The 25,178-nt window shown below is 40.5% G+C and overlaps 1 protein-coding gene across 3 annotated transcripts in view; it reads right to left on the reverse strand.

The window, feature by feature from the left end:
- Window positions 1-25,178, reverse strand: part of LOC124169138 (mediator of DNA damage checkpoint protein 1) — a 406,870-nt gene that overhangs the window by 221,469 nt on the left and 160,223 nt on the right. The window contains exon 1 of one of the 3 annotated variants that reach the window (XM_046547669.1): window positions 21,705-21,915. The exons of the other annotated variants lie outside the window; for them this stretch is intronic. The gene's annotated coding sequence lies outside the window, so the exon portion shown is untranslated. Of the gene's footprint in view, window positions 1-21,704; window positions 21,916-25,178 lie in introns of those variants that run through there. 3 annotated transcript variants of the gene reach the window in all.

The following is a 25,178-nucleotide window of genomic DNA, read 5'->3' on the forward strand; positions in this document are numbered from 1 at the left end:
GCAACTTTCCTTCGGCTAAAACATTTCAACGGGCGTTCTCACGACAACTTTCTACGGGAAGTGTGCTCTTCCGCTCGCTTAATCTGCCGAGCGATGTATCCAGGGCGACGAGACGCGGGGACATGGGACGACCTCCCGGAGTTAGGTATGCAGCCGCTTGCCCAACTCTACGGCGCCACTTGCAAATGGGTGCGGGAGGTGAAAGCCTTCCTCGGATGCGGAAGCGGAGGAGCACTAGATGGTATGACGAAAAGGTAACACCCCAATGAGGAGCAAGGACACTCAGTGAGACGAGGAGGGTGCGGATACAGCGGCATCACAACCTCCCGCAGCACGTAGCAGAGGAAATGTAAGCAACCTCGTCTACGTTGTTCCTGGAGTCCGATTTTAGGCCATTCCCTCATTTATTAAAGTGTCCCACCAGCAGAAGGTAGGTTTTCCACGGAGCGTTTTGCGTGTAAGCCCGCCGGGTCTTCAATTCCAACTTGGAACTAGCTTTTGAATGACCTGTGTATAAACAACGTCTCTTTTAATGCATACAATCAGAATATGGCCATGCTTCCAAGCTTCGTTCGCTTTTAATTTATATTATCTTCGCTTAAGTGGAGGAACACGAGGACTTTTTATTTTCCACTCTTCTTAAAAACAAATACTTATGTTTGTGTCGAACCGGCACATATTTTTCAGGTGAATACGCTCCAGCATTGGAGAGAAAACGATCAATAGCAATGAGACCCTAAATGCATACTTTTTACGTACAAATTCATACTTCACTTCAATAATGGCCAATAAGGAAGATATTAGACGGCCCTCTCGAACATGGACCTCAACAAAAAATATTTTTAAAAACACATGGCTACTCTAAAAAATGCGTCGGAAACATACATTTTTATGGAACAGGAGAAGGCAAAAAATACAGAGCATTTAAATTGTTTATGGAATAAAAAAAAAACTATTCCTCCTTTCCCTCTCTCAAATTACTATGGTCAAGGATGAAAACTGAAAAAATAGCATTTGCTTTCAACATCAAACCAACAAGCTGAATCGAAAAAATACCGCTTCGTTAATGCTCTCGGGCAGGAAAAAATATGTCACTCATGATGTCACATAAAAAACAATGACTTACTTTTACTTTTCGACTCAAAACGAGTGAATTACCAATCCAAGTAGCGTTCTTTTCATGAGGTGAAGTGCTTCAGTCGTGCGGAATGTAGCGGTCGGGAGAAGATTTCCATAAAGATTCACTCAAGTTACTGTTTAAGGGCGTCGAGAAGTCGTGATTGGTGAGGCCGCTTTCGCAAGGACGGGAGGCGAGGGACTGCACCCAATAATGGGGAAGGCAGTTTCCCAGGCTGAAGCTTCCTCATTCATTCCCACTGTCGGGGGAATACACTCGAGTTACATCGGGAGAAGTTGGTGGGACCGAGGGAAAAAGGAAGAGTGAGACAGAGAGAAAACGGTGCAGTCGATTTGGTTTGGGGAGGAACAACCCTTGATCTCTAAGGAACTAACATACGTATTCTGGTTTAGAGGTGGATGAAGTACTAAATAACTTAAAAATAACACAAAAAAGATTAAAAATCACGCTTTAACCATAAGCATCACAATATGCACTAAAAAGTAAAAACATACGCTTTTCACCATTCGGGCAATAAGGCACGGGTGCTGCATTCTTAGAATGAGAGTATAAGACCCTGATAGGTGAATAAGGATAAAGCCCGCAATATTAATATTTAAACCTAATCAGTACCCAAACTTAATACTCGGAGTGATGCAAAGATTATCTTTAACTTTTTAACGCATTATAAATTGTATTTGGAAGAAACGTGTTTTTTCCTTTTCTATTTTCTTTTAATTTTCTACTTTTTATGGGTGAATCAGGTAATCGATTAAACCAGAGCTACTAAAACATTTATAACTAACGTAACCTATTTGGAAAATTTAAAACTAGTTTTCAATATGGAAATTTAGGTCATATATTAGAGCACAATGAAATAACATTTCAAATGCATTACTATTGAGTATTGTACTGTCATCAGAAGCAAGCAAGAACTCGAAATTTAAAGCCGATCCGAAAACTAAAAGTGGGATAAAAATTATTACAGGATTGGATGAAACATGAAAAAAGTCGTAGCAAGCCAAGAAAAAGCGTGTAATAAATGAGCTTATTATGAACTTACAGAGGCGTGATAATGGGGGTAAGGGAGGGAGAGCAATGCACAACCTCCCACACTCCTCCACACTCACTCTCCATTTCATCCGTATCTGATTTAAAAAAAAATGCATTTTCAATGGGGAGAAATCGCAATGAAAACGTCTACTAGAAACGGCCACCGCCTTGAAAGGGGTATATGAAGGGAGAGCAAAGGAAGTCAAAGCGAGAGGGGCAAGCACTTTCGTTTTCATTCATACCATCAAGGGTAGGAAAACTGACCGTAACAACGACGACATTTTAAGTAGCTCTGCAGAGCACATTATGTGCGCGACGCGGCGTAGACACCGACAAGAACGAATTCCATTGCGACAACAGTGAAATGAGAAGCCAGGTAATGGTATGAAGGCACTAAAAATAAGATTTTTTTGGCTTTCAGCTCACAACTGCGAGAGAAAGACTGGGACACGGTCACATTCGGGAGGAAAACCGCGTTCTTTCGTTCCAGTCTGCGCCATAAAATAGAATTCCAACGGCTGAAATGCACAAAAAGTGGTCTTAAGAGCACAGGCGAGCCATTCCATCGTACCGAAATGACTATGGTCGACCAAATAGTCGAGAGGAATAAGGCCGAGAGCAATTTCGTGATTTACGGATCGTAGTTCTCGAGACTTAATGACGTTCCCCGAGACCCATGATCCGCGAGTCTTCGGACAGACGCTCTAGCTAAAAAAAAAAAAAAAAACAAAACTCTAGACAAAACTCGAGGGCTCAGGTGAGGCAAGGACTCCCATACGAATCCGTAAATAAATTCCTTCACGAGAGAGGGATATCTCAGAAGATCAGTATTTGAGTAATAAAACTATTTTTGGGAGGAGGGATCGGGATTTCCACAACTTGCTGCAAATAGGTGGTTGTCTGGAATGAACTCCTGTAAAATTTTAAATTCTAAGGGCAAACTTTGCAGCTCGATTTGGATGAAATTAAACAGCTAAAGTCGCCTACTCATCATTAGTTCCATCGCCTAAAATTGCTACATCGTCATAAAATAACGGGGATATTATTTGACTCAAAGGTATGTTAGATGTAACTGGTGTTGCCTCTTGGCACGGAACTATTCCATCATATTAGAGGCTGCTTAGGCTTTGAATAAAATTTTATACCGTAGAGTCAAATTTGCAGAAGCGAAGAATTTCACGAAGAAAATATGCACGTGTTTGATGTCTTATCTTGTGTTTAGAGTGGATGTTGGGGTTGGAGGTTCAAAAATAGTACGCTGTAAGTTTTAGGGGTAAAGGGAAGATGAAAAATAGCAAATATATCATAGTGTTAAAATGGCCCCATATCAGGCTAATACTGGATGCAAAACCTAGATAAGGGACCTAAGGAAAGCAAAACTAATATCCTGGGCTAAGCGAATGATTTTTTCTCTGTGGGATTTCTCGCACAATATGTGCAATGCGAGTGACTTCCGTAAAATTTATCACCGTGGCTACTCCCAGTATACTTTAAAAATATAATAAAGGACCCACAATGCATACTTGCGCGCATCGGATGAAACATAAACGTCTTCTTTAATTCTTTGTCCACCGCTAAGGTGCAGGTGTTGCAAGAAGTAATATGAATCCTTCCGCAAAGAGACCCCGACGGCCTGACTGCGCATGGCTGCCTCGCGTTGTGCAGCGAGGGGACGTCTGATTGCCAAATACGGGGAACCGCGGGATAGGAGGGACAGCACGAGGTCGACCCGTGCACAGGCCGCGGAAAATGATACGCCCACCCGCCTCGAATGGCAATCATTGGAGACTTGAATTCGTGCGTTTCGGTTTTCGATAATTTCCGAGCAAGGGGACGGCTGCGGCGCTATATGCTAATCGTGCCGGAAGGAGCCGAGGCGATCCAGAACAGAGCCTTCGTCAGTGAACCACGCCCACCAATTATCCCCCTTGGCAATCGCTGGCGACAAAACAAACGACAAAACCTGAGAACTAGGAAATAATAATTGAGTCTCGATCTTCTCAGCTGATGACCCTCGCGAATCAACAGAGCCAGACTGATAAATGTTACTATATACCCACTCTTATCGCACTGGAAAAATGTAGTTAACCGATTTGTGAGCCACATGCTTAAAACATTTAATGTGCATTGATGCACAGTGCACACCTTAAAAAAGTGTTACCTCTATTCAGAAAGTCAACATTAATAGACTTCCAAACTTGACTTGATGAATCTCCCTAAGATTCCAAAACGTCACTTTGATAACCGTCGGAACTTGTAAGTAAACCTCTGTGTCATTAGAGGTAGGTACTCGTTCACCCTGAGTAGTACGTCTCTATTAGAGTGACAGAATTAACCTTTCAAAATAATTCGACGCTGAATATATCCCGGAATAATCTCATATTTAAAAAAATCTACTGCGTGTCGAAACTCTGGAGCATTAATGTAACCTTTGGAAAAGTCGTCTCGTAACTATTTCTTATTTCAATTGTCTCTCATGCAAACACAAAGGCGCATGGGAAGTAAGACTTATTAAGGAAACGTTCCCAGAAGCATTTCCCCAAGAAGAACATTAAATAACTCTTCCAAATGACTCACTGTTTCCCTTGCATAAAGAGTGGGAAGATGGCAATGCGGCGGTTGTGCCAATCCGGTCACTTCCGCGGCGTAGAAGGTTGCCACTAACTACCCACCGGAATAGCAACGACAACAGAACCGCGAGAACTTCAGCTAGGGGATAGAATAATTTTTGTGCACATATGTCTGAGTTGTGCGAGCAGAGTGTTGCTTGTGATAGCAGAAACTTGAATACTTAACTGAAAATAATGGTATTATAACACTGGTAATAGAAAGATTAAAACAAATGAAAGAAAACAATGCACTCATCAACCAATTTATTCCCGCGGTACAACTAGTTGTTCATACTGCGCGCTATATGGTCAATAAAAAATAAAATCAATGTAATCAATAATCAAATACCTGATGATGACGCGCTACATCGAAATTAGAATTACCGCGAGAATATATTGGTGGATACGAACATAAGTTTTCTTTTCATTTGTTAGAATGAACTTCCACAAAGTTGAGCCTGAAACTATAGAGATTAGAAAGATTAAAATTTATCATTTTTCACATATTTTAAAGAACTGCATTACTAAACCCAGGAAAGACGTCCATTCCTAGAAATGCAATTGGAACGGGACATGAGCGATCACCCTAATATTTCCACGCATAGAAAGGGATTTGGGGTTAAGGGTAATACATAAAAATTCCCAATTGCGATGCTGATCCCGCTTTAAATAACTTCCGTATTTATTTCCTTCATAGTCATGGGAGTGGAGCGCCGCACCCCTTCCGCCAGCATGCATCCGCTCCTCTCCTTCGTTCGGGAGCTACTCGCACCCAGTTTTGCATCCAGCCGCCACCGCTCATTTGGCACCGCGCTTCGGCTCGGCGAGCCCCGGGGCGCCACCTCGCGGGATTTACGGCAACTGCCCCGCCGCACCGCCATTAATCAGCGAGGGAAGTTGCGACCGCGGGGGAAGCACCGACCGCGTCTTTTTACGGTCGCCAATTCCCATTGTGACACACGGGCAATGAATCTCGATGATTATTACCGACCACCCACTGCCGGAAGCTTGGGTGGAATACACGATTAAGCGGAATTGGCAAAATTAGCGAAGCCAATCGACTTCATTCGAACCAACCATTTAAAATACTGCTCATAAATTGAGATAGATAAGAATTATTTACCACTTTTTGGAGTTTCCTTTAATAATAAATCTTGGTTAAGAACATTTGACGAACACATTACTATTACTCCAAAGCCCAAATCCCCCATTCAATAATATCACCAAAATAACTTATGCAGTGTAAAGGTAAGGTGGGTCAAAACGCCCTCAACGAATTTTCAACCGACCAACCCTGCGGAATTATTCAGAATTATCAAGATGGAACCCTAAAAAGTAGTAGTTTCCCTTAATGCATAGATTTATAAATTATCGCCGTTCATCAGCGCTCCAAAAAATGTCAACTCAACCAATTCGGAAACCATAATTTGAAAATCAATTTATCATCCCGCATTTTTAGAAGCACAAATAAATTTCACAGACCATCACGTATTAAGCATAATTCTGCTACCTAACACTATAATGGGCAATTAGGAACCAGCAAGTTACACTTTTGCTTTGAGTTTTTAAACTATAGCCACCAACACCTACTTGATAAGAAGTTTTGCAAAAGACATTAAATCCCCCCGGCAATTGCATTATACAAAGGAGTACATTACGGTACAGCCACATTCAAGGCGGTGAGAAATGGGAAATCTCTATTGCTTAGTTTATTTTTTCCTGTATCATAAGACTATCAGTCATGCCCACAGAAAGGCGATGAAAGATAACATAAAATAGACATTTTCGGCGCGCTGAAATCTGTCACTGACTTTTATGTCCTTAATTGATCTATTGCTTTAAGATTAATGGTCCACGAAAACCTAAAAACCTCCGATCGTTTCTTTTACGCCGATCACCACCATTAGGAAAAATTTTCTTTTCAAATTCTTCGAGTTTTATGCGTTAATGATACATCTCTTCTTCTATCTGTCTCCATGACAGTAAATATTTTCCATAGATATGACAATCAAAGCCTGACATCTTAAATAGCATCCATTAAGATACATTGACGCACATGCTCTAAGGATAAACCTTAAAATATCAGAATATCTATATTAATGATTTGTGAAAGAGTACAGTCGTGGACAACGCAATATTTCTATTTCGCAATTACCATAAATCACCACTCACCACACCTCACCGAAAACTGTTGAGTCTATCGGAGTCAAATTTGAAAATTGCAAGAATGAGTGCACGCTCAACCCCCCTTGAAACGCGCAGATGGAGAAGAATAATTACCAACGGAATCGCGGCAAGACGCACGAGACCCGTGTCCGCCTCCATCTCTGAGTAATGTGCTTAAGTGGGGCAGGCGGCGTCAGATATGCGGTCCAACGCCTAAAATCTGTCCTCCGCGTCTGAAGATTGTCAAGCCGAGCAATAATTTAGTGAGACACATTTTTTGAGAAAATATTACACGGAAGTCGTATGAAAAATCTTGTTTACCAGCCGCGCACATACTCAGACCTGTATGAACTAGTAATTGATGGCTGCGAATTCATTTTCGGAGGTTCTTTTCAAAAGAAGACAGGGAGAGGAATGGAAAACAGCATAAGTAGGTTAAACTTGTTATCAAACACACTCTGAGAGTTGGCTCCGAGATAAATAGGTGAAGGGCCTAAGATATATTTAGGCAGTCTGAATTAAATTGTAAACAAGCATTAATAGGGTCTTCTTCCGTTTTAAATTAAGAATTAAATGTGACAGATTTATTGTGGTGTGGAAGGAACTATGAAATGATCTTAAGTAGGATATAAATAAAATGAACTAAGATATCGACGTTACTTGGGAAGCATTCACAGTGAGTATACATTCGTCATGCACTACTCAAATACCGCAATATATATTTGAAACGAGAGAAGGAAATAGTTTCCTATCCTAATTAACTCAAACGCAGTTCTAAGATGGTCGGTTTATTCTTCTTTGCAAAACATAGAAACCTTATAAAGTAATGAACAGAGAGGGTTCAATTCACTAGTTATCTGACAACATTGACCTTTTGCCACAACGAAAGTAATGAATTCTTCCATCGCATCGCAAGCTGCAGCATATAGTTACCAATGACGAGCAACTTGTAGAGAGGGTACAATGTAATCTCATCAGGACAAATCAAACTATGCATAATTTTCTCAAAGGACTAACACGGAATGTTACATAGAGAAACGGATCCTTGCAGACAGTTGGCGTATACCTACAGCAAAGAGCAATTACAATAAAATAATTTTGAAAGAATAACACATTCGCGACCGAATGAAAAACAAGCAGCCCTTTCGCAATGTTATTCGATTAAAATGCCATTTCACGCATAGACGCGCACGGAATAGAAAGCAATGACACCGTATAGCTCGCGGAATTTCCATCCTGCGTTCCCGCAGCGATGTTCGGGAGAATCAAAATATCATCTCAAGTGCGGCAGCATGGAACACTTAACGGGGACATAAATCCTCTTAATCCACGGGTTATCACGAAGGAGAGGGGGTGAACGGAGGCAGAGAGGAAAAAACAAAAGCACAGCGGCTGCATCTGCTCCCGGCGGCGACCGAATGCCTTGAGAGCAGTTTGTTTCCGCAGCATCTCAGGTTGAGCCGAACGGAGGATAAACAACCGCGTGGATTCGGAGGGGTAGCAAGGATGGAAGCGATGGATGCAGCCGGAGATGGATTTTGATGGAGGCTCTGACCTCGCCCTCCGAGACTCCGAGGGACATGGTGGGTTCGGGGAATAGCACTACGGGTTCTCAGCTGAATACATACCTCTTTCCATTTCCGGTTTAACAGTTTAGGGATCAGGAATGAACGGTAAACATTCTGATGCATCCACGCTACAGATATACGACAGCAATAAACCAATATTTGTTACAACAGGAGCAGGATGTCTCGCAGCTGACGAATCGCCGGGGAAAGAATAGATACATATGTGATTCACAGGAAAGGAATCAAATACAATATGGAACACTTTATAATTATAATCATACGTTACGTACCAGGATAAAACGCACACATAATATTACCCGGAAAAAAGACTAAAAAAAAAACAAATAAACAACGACACGATTAATAAGAAAACTTGAAAATAACTACATAAAGCTCAGTTACACACATATTTATATTATTACACTTCATTTGATCAGTCGATAATAGAGAGAAGAGAAAACATACATAAACATACGTCATGCTAACCATAGAGCGGATTATTTGTAACGCTGATGGACTTCATACACTTTCCCCATAATAAAATTCCGACCTAGTTTACGTCGATTTTAACACCATCACTATTGATTATGACTTTATTATTAAATGACGACATCGCAAAAATCAGAGCAACAGTGAGTAATTCCGTGTAAAAAACCAAGTATTCACTGAAGAACCGTTTCAGCAATTTATGGAAAAAAATAACTTCTCCGAATGACCCATATTGAATCACGTTTGCCGAAACCAAATGAGAAAATAAATTTAACTGAGAACACTAAGAGAGATTACCTGCAATTGAATGGCAATCAACTAAAAAAACTGCCACTTTATGGTGATGATAAAAGAACTATGAAGCATATAATAAGAATATACGCCATAAAAAAAGAAAAAAACTCGAAAAGTGAGGAAAAGAACATTCTTTATGGCTTTAAGCAAAGTTCCCAAAAATTATGCATAGCCGAAAGGTGAAGTGTTGCATACATGTTATAATCACAACACTATTTTCTTTTCAAACGAATGGCCTTTAATTTATTCATATACTAGCGACTACGAATCTACAATGGAAAACTAGAAAAAATACAAACAGTTATATACGAAAGATGAAAATCTCGCTCCATATCTTTATCGATTTCCTCTCTTGTAACAATATTTCATTAAAGCATGAGTCAATATTAGCTGACTCCAATTGGAATGAAGTTGAGTAATTACCAACCGCATGAGACGATCATTCTCTTTTGACGTCTGCACCGCACCCAAATAAATCAAAAAGGAAGTTTTTACAAAGCGAAGTGAATCAAACTGGACCGGTTTTAAACACTCATCGATCACTTCTTGATAATTCATCGCTTCTACGACCCCTGTATAGCCACTCATTCCTCCGTAAATAACGATATTTAGTACAAAACGACCTAAAAAGATGAAAAACGAATAATATAAAAGTTGAGAAGTAATTATTTTCCAGATAGTCCATCGGGAGACGGGAGAAAGACGAATTACGATACGGATCATATTTGGTAAGACTACGACGCAGGTACACATCAGCGTCCCTCCTGCTTACAAAGTGCAGTAAGTATGAGCTGGCATTAAATTGATCTGCCCAAGAAAATAACTAGAATTATATCCTTACGCATGGATTGGATACGGTTATAGACGTTTCGCAATTTTGCAATCATTTTGGCCATAAATTATTTTATGAGTCCCAGCGACTTTAAGTCATGTCTCACCTCCAATGGAATCATCAAACATACTTTCGCAGCAATAAGTCGCCCACGATCGACGCGAAATTCCAAGAGATGACCTTTGCAAAAACTCACGAGCGCAATCAATGCCGAGGCGCTATCCTGTTATTTAACTTCCATCTACGTAAAATGCTACATCAACAACACCATACGAGGTTGAAACATCCTTAGATAACTCACAAAACCTTTCCCTTCCCTATGAAATGGTTAACATCAGTAGTATAGCAACGGAGTGGCAAATCCATGGCACCGTCGGAAAACAATGCTGAAGTGCAATGGTAAAATTTTAATGTTACCAATTCAGCTACTGGTTGACGTAGGATAACATGAATAATTTTACGACTCCCCTTGCCTAAATTCAACTTCCCAACTCTAAATTCTCTTTTCCTTCCGCCCCCCAATTCCCTAAAAAAGCAAGTTTCACATGACATCGAGTAAAAAAAATACGAAAGACCACTGACAATGAGATTTGATCAAAAAAGGAGGATGGGGCGCACTCTACCAAATGGTAACGAACCAATTCCATACAGAAAAAAAACTATTAGAACTATGAGGAAAAAAGAAAAAAAATATACGCGCTGGACAAAAGGCGAACTTCCAGACGAAGAGAAAGCACGAAAGGAGAGAAAAATAAACAGATGGAAGACCAAACAATGGGATCAAGTGGGAGGAGAGGGAAAAATAGCGGAGGAGAGCTAAGGTTACGCCGAGCCGAAGGTTTGAACTTTGACTCGCTTGTGTCAACCGCTCCTTTATCTCCGCGTGTCGTCGGTCGGATACAGAAGACGACACGTGGGCGTGTTTGAGCGAAGGGACCTTTCACTGCCAACCACGCTCACGAGCAAAACACTCGCCCTCACACAGGATTGATACTGTGCTGAATCGTTTCCCAATGCCTAAGGAGGAGGGGAAGGAAACTCGCGATGGGGAGGAAGGTGAGTAGGTACCATAGACCAACCACATGCCTAAATGCCCCCTATACACCGATTGGGGTCGAGGTGAGAGGATGAGGGGAGGTGAGAGGATGAGGGAAGGTGGAATGAGAGCGAAGGGGAAAGGAGGGGAGGGTAAAGAAGGGGGAGGGTAAAGAAGGGGGAGGGTAAAGAAGGGGGAGGGTAAAGAAGGGGGAGGGTAAAGAAGGGGGAGGGGTCATCTCATAATGGCGATAGGGGTGGGAATGGGGTAGGAAGGTGTGCGCGGGGCCAACATTCATCATTTTCCCCTTTCCTTGAGAGAGGTCCGCCCGCGTTTCTTACGTCACACCCCCGCCGAGTGGGCTCCATCGACGGATTCTACTCCACGGAAATCCAGCACTGATTCGTGGTATCTTTCGCGCGAGCTGAAGGAATGGAATGCGAGGAGCCAGAAGATTCCTGGGGAAAGGTCTTCTCTCCCCGGGAAAGAAAGTGCGGTTTAAAGAGAACAGTTCGAAAGGCAAGGATGCCCAAAGTTCAAGTAAGTCTTTCATGACAAGTAATGAGTGTAAAATGAAGGCTGGCGCGATATTCATTCCTGGGAGATTAAAGCTCACGGGATGGCATTATGATTGATTACGAGGCCCTGAAAATATATTAAAACGAAAACGATACATCTCAACAATTCCTCTCCATCTCTCTACCATTATACATATGACTTTTGGGAGCATAATACGCTGTAACTCTTCAGAAGTAAACTTCATGGTTTTCAAATCCTGGAATCATAATGTTAAATACCGCATATCATCATAAATTCACCGGAATAAACTACGAGAGGAACGCAACGGAATACTAATTACCCAACCATGAAATGGGAACAAATGACTGGAGAGTCTCCTGTGGTTGCTTCGAGTATGAGTATCCTGTCTCCATTTTTTTTCATGACGTACCTTAGAGCATCTTTGCATTCCTATTGAAAACCTTACGTTTTCATTACCACAGCATCTAAATTTCAATGAAGCACCCCAGCCCCTAGAAATTAACCTCACTCTCCATTTTAGAAATATTGTGGATTTATTGCAAATTGTACTGCTTTTAATTGTGCATAGAGTAAAATAGTTTTCACGAATTAGTAAAAACAGGAGTGATTAAATAATGAGACTCTAGTAGCAAGGAATAATCATCCCATCACCATTTTTGTACCAGCTTCAAAACTTTCCTGATTATTATTGATACATCGAAGAAACTATAAAGACTACCACGTATTGCGGAGATACCTATAAGCTTACATCTGGGACCTCGAAGGAAATTAGCAACGATTCACATGCATTCAAAGTGATGGAAAAAGCAAATTTAGAATGTTGTTGCTATTATTGCTGGAATCATAATGTTATATACCGCATATCATTATAAATTCACCGGAATAAACTACGAGAGGAACGCAACGGAATACTACTTACCCAACCATGTAATGGGAACAAATGACTGGAAAGTCTCCTGTGATTGCTTCGAGTACGATACTGCGATGGATGAGGAAGATAATCGAGGACTGAATAACAGAGGATATGGCACAAAGAACGAGAGGGGGAGGTAAGGCAGGAGTAGTAATGTAAAGAAAATTATTCAATGTTGAAGTTTTAAATTAATTATTGACACTCGTTGATTTATACACAATACAACATACGAGTGGTACCCGTCATTCTACATTGACGATTGAAACGATATTTTCGCAAGATTTAAAAAAAACATAACTGAAACATTTCTTCTTGCTTTGACGATAGATATGAAAACGATGAATACGAGCTCCAAGGTTTACCTAAAAACCTACGCTTCAATTACGCCAATGCACACCATCGAGATGCAATATTTAGCATTCAGAAATTTCCGTCGTAGCATTCCTGCTACTCGTAGCTTTTACCACACAAGGCGATTTCACAGCGTGCTGGCTGACTTAAGGTAAACATATGCAAAAAATAAGAGGAGTAATTCCGGCTTTAGGGAACGGCTGCATGAAGAGCTGAAAAAAGAACATGGTATTTACCGTGGAGAATTCAAACAGATGTCCGCCGGCCTCGAAAGGGACGAAATAATATGGGCGTAGCACGGTCTCCACGGTTTCGTGGTGCCATTTCTCAAGACAGAATTCCACTCTAGAAGCTAGATAGAGAGCGGTTCGCAAGTAATATGACTAATTGACTCACTAATTTTAATAGCCGTCGCCACCACCACGAGTTGGATATTTGAAATGGCGTGTAGATGTCAAGGTTGGGGGAAAATGGAAAGTGGACGCTGCGTTGGTAAACGCCGGATGCCGTGAGGCAATCGACTCAAACCCCAAATTCTCATAGGAACATATAATAATATAAAAAATACATACATGAATACAGACCAATACCGAATGTAGTCGCTAACTTATAATTTGGATTTAAAAACTATCCAAGAAATTTGAATGTTCCGAAATTAAATAGAACCTTAAGCAACACTTGATTTTTCCAATTACAAGGACAGACAGAGAAAATAGGCAATAATAACTAGAAATTATAAAAAAAATCCGGAAATTTTAAATAAACACTGTAAAATAAACAGTATATCAAGGCATATTTATATGTATTATTAGAAGCAGATGTCTTAATGCAATTAGAAAATTCTTTATTTTTAATTTTTTTCACAATTCTAGGGCACAATTCTAATGTTTAAAAAAATCTTTCAGAAAGTTGAACGATTATGATCATTCAATCATAATTTGGCAAAAACCCAATTCTCTGGTAACCACCATGAGAATCTATCCATAACGTTAACTCATTGTTGGCAGACTTACACAATATAATACTTCCTAACTAAATGATCAAACTGAATTCTATTTCGCTCTTTAATGAAATCATTCTCTTTTTTTCGCTTAAATCTGGGTATAGATAAGCTTAAGTACTACAAGGAAAAGGGGAATTTTTTTTATTCACACGAGTATTACCGATGACATATATTATTATTTATATATGTTATCGGTATTATTATTACCTGACCCTGTGTATTATTAAGCCTCCATAATAATTTATTACCGACGACATTTTAACATGAAAACAAAGCACTGTATGGGAAATGGATTAAAAATTAAAAATGGCATGTTGATTATTTTCCTCGAAAATCACAGGAAAAAAAAAGGCGGATGATAAAGGAGGACTGTTATCAAGGTATGTGAAAGCATAAAGTGGAGAGCAAACAGAAAAAATGAGTTCCCGATATGAAAAGCTAATTAATTCCTTCAGACGACCTTCACAAAAGGATGGCAACATTGGGTACACAATGCCAAAATACACTGCTTTTAACAGCTATCTCGAAAATACTTGCTCGACAATCGGGAATGTTTTCAATCCATCAACAGTATCAACTTATTCACGTTATCATCTCCGAGAGGGCGAAGATAATTAAAATCGTTACCCGATATTCTGAGGAAGATCATAATCCGTTGATTTAGAAAAAATTGATACCCAAATGACTGTAATGACACTGATAAGATGGCTTCATCACTGCATAACACTACGAATAACTCATTCTGCCCATTAAGATTAATTTATAAAAGCCCTCAGTGATATAATTAAAGCGCCAATAATTAATAATTATCCAAAATAAACAATAACTAAATATGCTGAATTTTCCACGTTCATATTGAGAATATACGTCAGGTGGGACCAAATACTTTCAATCTCGTACAAAAAATAAAAGAGTGTGAAAGAGAATCCAGAGCGACGAGCCCATACAGAGGACAATGATACAGAGGATAAAATACAGAGGATAATAACGGAAAAACATGAAGGGACCTCGCAGCGTAGAGGCTGAGTGGCTTGATCCTTCATTCGGGGGACTAACGCACGACCATTGGCTACGATTAAGGGCTACACTACCCTGTTTGATCCATTTTCATCAGTTTCATCCGTTAATTTTCGAACTCATATCGACAGCTACAGTCGCTCGCAATTGTTCCCGGCAAAAAAAAGCAAGAGACACGAGCGAAGCTATCCCTCCCAATTCCGTCGTCCTAATCAGGGCGACAACATTCGCCCATTATTATTCACCCCTCACTTTAGTATTCATCCTTCTAACGGGTGTGGCCTTCTATTGATGAATATTCACCAACACAGCTGAGTTCAACGAAAGGGTCCGATAACGATGAAACCAAAGGACCCTGTGTCATTAGCAGGGACACAGTGACAATACGTCCCTCGAAAAAAATTGATGAGGTGCGCATTCAAAGAGGTATAGTCACCAATCGAGTCTTTTCCACCGCAAATTGTAAACTTGAACATCGCCAAACATCGTGGAATAGCACCGGATGAGATACGAGGGAATCAGGGTGCATAAGATGGCATAAATTTCACTCACATCACGAACTGATTAGCCAAATCCAAGGATCCAATAAATTACAAGGCAGGTTGATGCGTAGTTTACCGCGGCGTTGTCTAGAAAGTCTCCATGTTTCTGGGTTTCACCGCGTGGATTTTCTTTTTGACGACAGTTTCTCCGGTATTCCAACCGGCGTCTTCAGGTCGATGTCGGGATTCATTTCTTGGTGACTAACATAGTTCATTTTTTGGCGCCAATTTTTCATGCTGGATGCTGATTGGTCCACCTTCTTTTCTCTCGCATGACCCTCTTCCACGAGCTGTGGAGAGGGTAGCCGTCTTTTCTGTTCATGTTTTCCGGTGTCTTGAATATTTCGATAGCCTCCCTTATTAGTCTGGGAAAATATCTATTTTCTTTTGTAACAACTGTTGCTTCATCAAACAGTATCTGGTGTCCGGGTTCACTCCATGCATGCTCCGCAATGGCGGAGAGCTGAAATTGCTTATTTTTTGTGGCTCTTCCATGTTCCTGGATGCACACTTTCATTGATCTACAACGGAATACCGGAGAAACTGTCGTCAAAAAGAAAATCCACGCGGTGAAACCCAGAAACATGGAGACATTACAAGGCAGGTTCAATACCTCCATCACCGATTATTATTAACAAAATGCTTACCAAAATGGGGTTCTTGGAAAAGTTTCAACATCATGTATCAGTGTCTAAAAAAATAACGAATAACTGGAGAGAACAAAAAATTATGCCTCCCAATAAAAATAGGTTCACATTTTATTCATCACTCCCTTCATTTTCGATTAAATGCTTAACGTGGACGGAGAGTGACCGCATGTAAGTTATCCACCCTAAGAAAAAGCAACAGAAATGTAGATTGCAAAGACGGCACACGACCGGCGATATTACTAGTAGATAATTAATACACACCACGGTGAAGTTAAATGGAAATTAAATGTTGCATTAATATTTACTTAATAAACCTCGTAAATGAACCATGAACCACGGATTGGACAACTGAAACAGAAGGTAAATACTTCGAGGAAAACAAGGGAAGAAATAGCGGACGCCGGGAAACTGAAACGTGTGCACGGCATAGATCATAGAAAAGGACACCGGCTTTTTTTAAATCCATAATTGAACACTTCCAAAAGACTGCAATTAAAGCTAAATTTAGGGGGATATCTATTAAGTACCACTCACAACACTATATCCATACATTTAACAAAATTAATAAATTTAACAATGAATTTCTACCACAAAACGTCATACAAATTAGGGTCAAAGCGCTGTGGGAAAGCGAGCTACTATTTTGTCTTTGGAGAAAATAATCTCGATGGTAAATATTAAAATAGCGATGTTCAAAATGACAATGTCAGTGTTTCACAATGATGGCACCCCCTATCTATACGACAAAGGCAGTTTCCGAGCTATGAGTTACGACAAACCCCAAGAGGAAGATAGATTTCAGAAAGAAAAAAATACAGGAAGCATGGATATTATCAGGCATAGTAAAGAAAAGAGAAGGTAACGAGCATTTTCGCAATAGCCTTCTGGGACTCTTGCGATACCGCAACTTCAGAACGCAACTATCGCATGAGAAAAAATGCATGAGGTGAAACCCTCATGGAAGCAGCGAAACCATCCACCGTGAAATATAATTCAAATTCCGACATGCAAACCATTATCTTTCGCAATACTTGAAACACACAGCAGGGAAGACAGTTACGCCAAAAGTGAGGAGAAAAAAATATTAAAAAATGAGCAGCAAAGCGTGACCCAATCGGATAAGGAGAATAAAATAAATCTGGTTGAGGGCGTGAAAATATGTGGAAAACAATTTCGAGAATTAATAAATTTCGATTGGAAAAGTTCGCTTTCCTTTCATCAGTGGCGGATCGAAAAATGTAAAAATAAAAAAAAAAGTCGAAGGCCGATGAGTATACGGCAAAGAAAGGCAATGCTAGGGCGCCGGTGATAGATTAACTCGATACATTAAAAAATAAAAAGGACTCTTTGAGTACGCGGGTGAGGAAAGAAGGCGATTATCTGAGATGACACACACAAACACAAAATGAAATAGCCGGGGTCTGGTAGGGAGAAAATGGGGAAAAAAGCTGATTCCGCAACATTCCATAAAGGGCATAAATTATAGACACTCGCTATCACTGACGACAAAGACAGCACCCTCTCGCGAGGAGCCGAAATGAAAGTTGAATTCCGACGAATGAAGTGTACAGCGGTTTATATCGCCGTCGCGAGCCACATGTTTTCTCCCTCTTTTTCAAGTAAAGAGAAAGAGGGTAAAATACGTGAGTGGTTATCGGTTCGAGTGAGGAGGACACGGGGCAAAGGGTACCGACATAAGACGCGCAGAGGGTGATTTGATACTCGAGGTAGAAAGAAAAAAAGAGTTTGTTACGTAAGACAGAGCGTGGAATGCGGACGCGTCAATGACACTCAGCGTTGCACGCGTCCCCAATCAATCGACACTCTTTCAGCTGCCCTCTCATCTCGCCGCATTCCCAACGCAGCGACATTTAAATTTACACTTATCTATAATTGTGATTGAAAAGCAAAGGCATCTTCATTCTACATTTTATACTTACTTACTCGGTCATGGTTTCAAGTCAGATCGTCATTATCAAGTACTACGGTACCATTAACACAAGTATGAACAAACCTGTACTTTGTATGATATGAGGGACGATGAGGTGAAAGCTATTAATATTATTGAACTAAACACCTGCAATCCTCCACGATAGTAAACTTGATTCTGATCGATGTTACTACATCATCTTCAAGGTGCAACGGTCGGAATAAATTTTATAACCATGGAAAATTGCAAGTGTACATTTGCATATGGAAAAATCTCACTCCATCACGCTTGGATCTTCGGAATTTATCATTCATATTAGCTAAAGACGGCATTGTAGTATTTTCGCGCGATACATCTTGTAGTTACAACAACATTTTTTTAAGTCTTTGACAATGTTGCTGTAACTACGAAACGCGTCTAGAGACAATAAATTCAGAGGAAATATTTTTGACTTTTTTAAACTATTAAACCTGTATTTTGTACCATAGTGTTTTACACCAGATGATGACGTTTACCTCGAATACATGCTCGTATAAACAAATTACGATTTATCAATAAGTCTTTGCTCTTCAGTTACAATTAATAGCAAATTTTAAGAAGTAACTAATGAGAAAACTACATTCCTTGCCATCAATGGGATGTGGTCAAGCGCAGGATGAAATTTGCACTACTTCTGTTTTAGAAAACCATAACTTTCTCCTTCGATTAAGCACTGGATTAAATTAGCCCCGCATATTTCCATTTTATATCTTCTTCTCCGACGAAAGAGGAACAATTTGATATTCTACCACCAGCATTCAGTCCAAACCTGTTTGGACGCATTCTTAACCTTATCATTTCCTTAATTCTTAAGGAAATGATAACCATGAAGCATTAAAGAAGCCTTCAAAATGCAGTAGAAATAAACGAAATGAGATAGATAATTCCGCAACTCTCGCATCTTTTCGCGATAATGTAAAATGAAAATAAATTCCGACGAAAAAAGTGAACGACGGTATGTATCGCCACCGCATTATTTCTCCCTCTTGTTCAAGATAGGAGAAAGAGGCTAAAGGGGTAAAATATGAGAGCAGCTATCGCTTTAAACTAGAAAACAGTACATGGGGTAACCAGGGCGTAAGACCTGAAGAGGGAGACCCGTGGGGAGACTCTCCTTCGTCACGCGATTCTCATTACGAAATTTTGAATCAAGTGAACTATTGGTAATAATCTCCATTGGCTCTAGATCAGTTTTAATAATATTCTCTCGTTCTTAGGCATAATAACGTCCTCTCTTCCCATGACGTTATCAAATTCTTGGGTTCAAATGTCAGTGCACACACTGGCGTAAAATCCAAACCGATATTACGATTGCGACTAACGATGGGAAATATGGGTGCCTATTAGGAGGGACTCCTAAATTCTCGAATGAATCCAACTGCAGAAGTGGTGGAGCTTGCATCTTATAATGTTAGAAAAACGTATACATATAGTAGCCCATGCATGACGCAGTGAAGTTGGAAAAAATTGCAAGTAACGGCAGAATTATGGCAGAATTCACTATATCTTTCCAAATTGCTATACTTATGCTAATTTTTTACCTATCCAAGTTGACTTAATTCCGAAGCAAGAGACTCAGATATTCAATATATGCGTAGGTAAGGAAAATGCGTTTACAAACGCGAAGGATTTGACGCCCATAAAAATCGGAGATACTATAATTTAGATTGCTCCCTCAATAGGGCAGCGGCCTGAAAATTTTGAGAGTACGACCAAATCAATAATACTTACATAATTGAAAAGTAGAACGGAATATTTATATTCAAAATAAATAATGCAAAACATAACCGTTTCAGCAGAATGAATGCCATCAAGTTTGAGGTAGGGGTTAAACAGATGCGAATAGAGGTAGGCATTATTCGCCCGAGCGGGCGGCGCGGCGGATGCAAAAAGATGACGATCTAAAAGCGAGTCCCGAATAAGTCGCGCGTGGCCCGGCGGCGCTGCCCATTTTTTTTCTGCCGCCAATTCATTTCGCGTGAGGACGCGTGCTGGAATGCGCCCACGACACGATTGCGCAAGCGGCAATCCAGCAGCAGCGGACTGACATAAATGTAGGCATTTTATACATATGCCGGGTGTGGGTAAGCATGAATAAAAGCGACCGCCCTTATAAGTCGGTCGCAGAGGATAAGAAGCAAAAAAAAAATAAAATACTGCGTTCGGAGTAGAAAAGCCGTTCCGCGGTTGCGAACCGATCCCGACCAAGGACCAACCTGCTAACAGGAATGCAGTCGCGACAAAAAGCATGTGGGCCCATCGCAACCGATTTGCTATATGAAAGCAAGAGCAAGTTGCATACTGAGGCTTCCACATTCCGAAAGCATATACGCTGACAACTGTAACGCGTTATTCTTTGCCCTCTCTATACTCTACCTTATGGGAAAATTTAACATAACAACGTTCACCAGGAATTAAATATCTTTAGGAAACACACGCTCAGGCTCATTGACGACTAATAACAAGTGCTTTTGTCAGGTCAAATGTAGGAGTTTAATATAGAAAAATACTAAAAATGCAAGATTTTACGAATTTTCTATCCCCTTTCAGAAAAATATTGACTCTTTACTGTACTTTAAGGATCTTAATGTCTATATGTACAGGCTTAGCTGGGAATTTCATAGCATGCGCACTAATGAGCTTAAAAGAAGTAAAAAACGCCGAGTTCCATGTACCGAACTACAAATTAATTAACGAGATCTGCCAATCAAAATCATGCCCGAAAATGTTAACATAGGCGAGTTTAAATGTTTCACTCAATGGCTAATAACTTCAAATAAGGAAAGAAAAGATAATTTTAGGAGAGAAAAAACGCATCCCACGAACCAGTAAACACAAACGTTTAATCGCCAATAAGTCCATGCACGAAAATTTTTTTAATGAAGACTAATTCACTAAAGAATCATCAAAATCGAATGCTGAAAGATCATCGGGAATCGAATATTAATGCGGGAAAACTGATTACAGATTCCAGAGTTAATATTTCGAATTGGATAATCAATAATTTGTCACTTGGCAACAAAGAATCGATAAATGTTCCATGACAAATTTTGGCGTAAAATCGAGACTAAAAATACAATAATAACAACCACTCATTCATCATTATCAAACCTTACTTTTGAAGAACCGAAATATTCGCTTTTTGTAGATCCACATGATAGATGTACTTACTTATAATAATGCAATAAAAGCCACTGCGCATTATTGCAACAATAAGCCGAACTAATTTTCTGGTGGCAATAAAAATTGGTGAGGTTGATATAAAACTATTCATCGAGCATCATTCCCACCATTTTAAATATAATTAACAAAAACTTTTATAAAAATACGGTGTGCTATTTTCAAAGGAATTCGTTTTAATCCCGATCTACAACCGACACCAATATATTTGCCATATATTTGCATGTTACGCTGATTAATATGTAATTCTTGCATCGAGGAGTAGCTACAAGGGGCAACGAAGCAATGTTAGTTTCTTTTCTTGAAATCCGTGACGCGGGAGGCGTCTGAGGGTAAGGGGAATGATGTTCTGTGACAGGGGAAAGACCAACTCACCGCTTTGGCGAGAACTTCCGCACCTGCTGATACTCTCCGAACGTCTTGATACGTTCCGCTCACACAGTTCGTTAATCGGTGCATTGAAAACTAACAGACCTAGACCAAAAAAACCTCTTCCACACTCGAACTCTTCTTCTCCTCCAGAACTGACGGCGAAAAGGCAGACTGCGGGTCGCCAACTGTCGCTTAAAACACCTTTTCCCGCCGTACTCGAATACCGCAAGGTGCTGAAGTGAAGACGCACGATCAGTTACTGAAGTGCTATACGAAGAAAACGAAGAACTCATGGTATCCCACCCGGTATCGCGCTTTCGGAAGAGAGAATACTATCTTCGGAATACTATCTTCTTCAGACTAATGCAAGATAATTCTCTCAAGAATCCGATTTTCTGGGAAAACAAAACAATGACTAAGGCCGTTGTGAACGCACGTCGATCAAAGTCGATTCGTCCTTCATATAAAATGAAAGATTGTCATCACGTAACTCGCTGATATCCGTTCATTGCCCGAAATGAAAATGTACGGAATGAAACGCTACGCAAACTTTTGTGGCGGTTTTTAAAGGTAGACGAAGAGGAGGATGTTTCTCGTCGGAAGAGTTTGAAAAGGGAGTTGGCGCTTAACGAGCCATTAGGACAATGAACGGCACCCGAGGGCGTGGCGCGGGTGGATGTTGAACTAAAAAAAAACTGCGGGAGAAATAAAAGGAAAGCGATACCGTCGGCTGGATCACTAAAGGTTGGCGGAAAGACAATTTGCCAGACACAGACTGAGGTCGGGGAGTAGAGCGCCGCATAGGACCGACTACACTACCGCTGGAGCAGGTGAGCCTGCGACAGAGATTAGTGAAAATAAACCTCTCCCTGCCCTTCCTATTCGATAATGGTCAGTAACTACATATTTGAGGTACTATTCCAGGTAAGAAGTGCATGATTCCGCTAAAATAAAAAAATGCCGAAATATACAGCAATTTTCCAATAAATACTAATTTTCTGATAACATGTCTTCTGCTACTAACTCATAATGTGATCATGAAGTTTTCGTGTTGACAGGGTAACCCATTGAGTAACCAGAAAATTAATATTTAATCAGAGAAGTGATACTCCATGCACTTAAAATTCTCATCTATTTTGACGGCACTAACTAGAATAAGCTTGATCAAATAGCATAAAATATTCTGGGCTCAAATCGAAATCTGCAACGATGATAATGGTAACTTTAACTAGCGGTGATAATTGGTGCAAGAAATGACCACAATATTATAGCCCAACAATCTATACCATAAAATAAAAAATACAATTCAATTATCATAACAATCATAAATATCCGTTTCCTCGAAAAAAAAGCTGCAGTTAAGTCACACGCCAAAAATACAAAATACATAACTGTATTCGAGATTCGTAAATAAATGCGCGAGAGGGAGTCAAAAACTAGTATTTCTAGTACTGTGAGAGAAGCTAACAACCGCTGATGATATTCGTATCTGATGGAAGTAACGAGCAAAATCAACAGAGGTTGGTACAAATACATGCATAAACGGATCATTTCATTAATTACTTCCTGACAAGGTACATGATTGACCGTATCCCAAATGGCCAATTTATCCTTGTGACGCAACAGGAATTACAGGCGTCATTAGGGAAATTTCTGCTTTTCGTTGCACTCCTCGAGAGATCACCGCACTTAATGGAAGCCGACGATTCCAAGTTTTCACCCTTTTTTCAAAGAAATTTACGTAATATTTCGCGGAAGGAGCACTATTTGAGTCTAGCTGGTAAGAATTCATTTCCGAGGCGCTCGAAAGAAATCATTGCATAAATGAGGGCCAATTACGAAAAGAGGTTTAACGTGTAAAGAAAATTTCTCAAATAAATTCCAATAATCTGAACGGAATTTCTAGTAAAACTGGAACACACGGCATAAGCCCGCATTCCCAAGAGGATGGGGGAAGTTTCGCTCACAGAGAAAATAAAAACAAAAGTTGGAATCGGCTCCTTTGCATGGGGTCAAAATTGAAATCGGGAAACCTTCTATGACGAGATGGATGTGATGGTCTGATTGGCAGACTACGACGACAGCGTTTGTTTTCGTACTGTTCATTTTGATAGGGAATTATATTTCTATAAAATTTATAGCTTAAGAAGAAAAGAAAGTATCAGAATCGTAATAAAAACTATTTTAAAGTATTTATTTCGCCGAATACTTTAATTTCCCATTGCAATGAAGTTGGAACATCAATGGTGATCCACGCTTTTGGAGAACGCACGGCAATCATCACGGTCATCACGCACTCTTATAAATATTCCCTCCAAGGCGAAGTCCCCGCCAGAACCGCAGGAAGCATGACGAAACGCAAATATCGCGTTATATATATCTCGATTATTCTAGTACGCGGGTCTTGTTAGTAAGAGGGCGGGTGACAAGAGCTGCGTCAAGCCAACGGACGATGACACACACTAGCAGGAATTCATTTCGGCTCCATCTTTCGCGATAAGCACTCCGCGGAAAACTCTTCGTAAAGGAAGAGAAAACTTAAAGCGTAGTGGTAGAGGGTGGGGAAAAAAGAAATGAGGAAGGATTTTCGAAATAGCGGATTAAAGATGGGGCGCCTAGATTGCAGCGGTAGAAGAACAAAAGAAGGCGACGGAGAGGAGACTGCTTACAAGATAGCCGTCCACGAAACTAGAGGAGGCATGAGGAGGAGGGGAGAATCATTCCCCACCTTTTTACTCCGAAGGAATTCCACGCGGAAACGTCACTCTAATAACCCAATCCGAGAGATAGAAGCCGGAAGATTAGGAAGTTTCTTCCGCGAACAAAAGGCACTACGCGCGCCTTCCGTGCCCACTTCAAAGCCATTCCTTCACCGTGATTCATCTTTCCGAAATAGTGATTTTTACGACGGCGGAATAGCGACGCGCGACCGTATATTTTTCCCCGGGAACGCGGGGGCAATTTGCCGCTGGCGACGACACCACCACTACCGCCCGTAGGTACTTTAGCAGGAGCATTAAGGAGTGTAAAATTGCCGTCCTCGCTTAATAGCGGAAAATTACCGTAGGACGAAAAAAAAACTTTTTTTGCGAGATTTAAACCAGTCGAGACAGTTTTGGGATTCCCCTCTTTATGTTTTTATTAAAGGCTGAGGGAATGGAATTTACGGCACCGAAACAGTCTGTTCTCGTCGCGAGTTCGAGGAGTTATCTTGGGGGGTCAAAGGGTTATTACGCTCGGAGGCAGACGGCCGGGATTCTGCGAAAACATGTTAGCACCCTAATTCGCATCCGGAAAACGAGTGGGTACTGCCCTCTGCCGCGTAAAATCCTAACAAGCAGATGCCTTCGCTATCGTTAAATATATGAGATTAAGGGTGTGCGGAGCAAAACACCGAGCTAAAAAATAAAACTTGAGACGAGGTAGCGATCGGCCATTGTCAGATTAAAGGACAAGCAGGCTTGGTGTAGACTAAAT

Source organism: Ischnura elegans, chromosome 1, assembly GCF_921293095.1.
Source record: "Ischnura elegans chromosome 1, ioIscEleg1.1, whole genome shotgun sequence".
NCBI classification, from domain to species: Eukaryota; Metazoa; Arthropoda; class Insecta; order Odonata; family Coenagrionidae; genus Ischnura; species Ischnura elegans.